The sequence below is a fragment of the Chrysochloris asiatica genome, unplaced genomic scaffold (assembly GCF_000296735.1).
Source record: "Chrysochloris asiatica unplaced genomic scaffold, ChrAsi1.0 scaffold00188, whole genome shotgun sequence".
NCBI lineage: Eukaryota > Metazoa > Chordata > Mammalia > Afrosoricida > Chrysochloridae > Chrysochloris > Chrysochloris asiatica.
In genome coordinates, this window is record NW_006408706.1 from 5,452,599 (window position 1) to 5,454,145 (window position 1,547).

The following is a 1,547-nucleotide window of genomic DNA, read 5'->3' on the forward strand; positions in this document are numbered from 1 at the left end:
AGAATCTCTTTTGAAAATCTTAGAAGCTCCCAAAATGATAGTAATTCAAAATATTATATTTTTAAATTGAAAGCACATCAAATACTATCAGAAGTCTGGAAAAAAATTCAATTTGTTTATAATTTGTAGCTTTATACTTAAAACAATTTTTTCTTAATTTTATGGTAGAGATCTCATGAGATTGTTTCCTGAAAATTTTCAAATATTTCACTATTGCTATACAATTTATTTTGGAGATATCTCTCTGAATTGAGTGTGCACTTAGAGATGAAAAGTGTATTCTGTTATAAATTGTATTTAAATATAATGGCGAGGCAATTGTAAGGTGATTTTCACATTTTACTGTAGACTCACCTCTCATTCAGCAGTATTAACATTAGCAAAGTTATACTTTAAATAAAAAATAGAGGGGTCTAGCTTGGCAGTGAAGTCAGATGAACTTCTAATACTGCCATTTTTATCCTTTATGACTGGGGCTTAATTTAAGTTACTTAAGCTTTTTTGGACTCAATTTCTAGATTTATATAATGTATATCATAAATATGAAAAGATAAGCCTTGAACAGAGATGGAGCCCAATGGGTTATTTTTTGAAAAGACTGAATAATAAACCCCAATATGTTTCAGTGCTTGAACCTGAACAAGAGTATTAGAAAAACAAAAAAGAATATTTTTTCCAGTAATCTACAAATACATATATGAAAAAGATAAATACTGTCTGAGCTATTAGGTTGCTTTCTTAATATTGTAATATTTTATTTCATAAAAGCATCTATATCTCTACAGGAAACAGTAACATTTTAAATCTTGATGTTTATGATTTTCTGCAGGTTTGAAATGTATCAAAATTAGGGAATTGAGAGTCTTTGCATAATTATGTTAAATGTTACATACACTGTGGGTTGGGAAAAGTCGATATATTATGGTGCTGTATGGAAATTATTTCCTCTCTTTAATATGAATATACATTTGTCTCTGAGAAAGACATATGTTGTTTCTGTTTATATGTCTTGGAGTGTCTTTACTTTGCAAGAGTTGCCAAAAAGAGACAAAAGCTTGCCAAAATAAGTAAAGTATTTAAAGTGACCAGGACTTGAAATGATTAAGTTGACTTGCCATTGTTGTCATTGTCCTTCTGACCCATTAGTATTTGTCTTCGTTTCCTAATGTTGCTTAACAGAAATACCACAAGTGAATGGCTTTAAATGATACAATTTCTCTTCTCGCAGTTTAGAAGGTTGGAAGTCCAGAGTCTATGTGAACCAGGAGGTCCTTTCTCATCTATTTCATCTTTAAGAACCAGGCAACCCTGGGAGTTCCAGGATTTGTAGATCTGCTTCAGTAGTCTTCAGATAGTGTCTACCTCCCACCTCTGTCTACTTATTTGTCTTTGTGTCTATGCTATTATTCATACAGTTCAGAAATTATTAGATTCAGGACACTCTACATTGATTTGACCACATTAACATAAATATTCCTATTATTAAATAAAATGGCATCTACAGGTATGTTGTTGTTGTTGAGAGCCATCAAATTAGTTCTGACTCA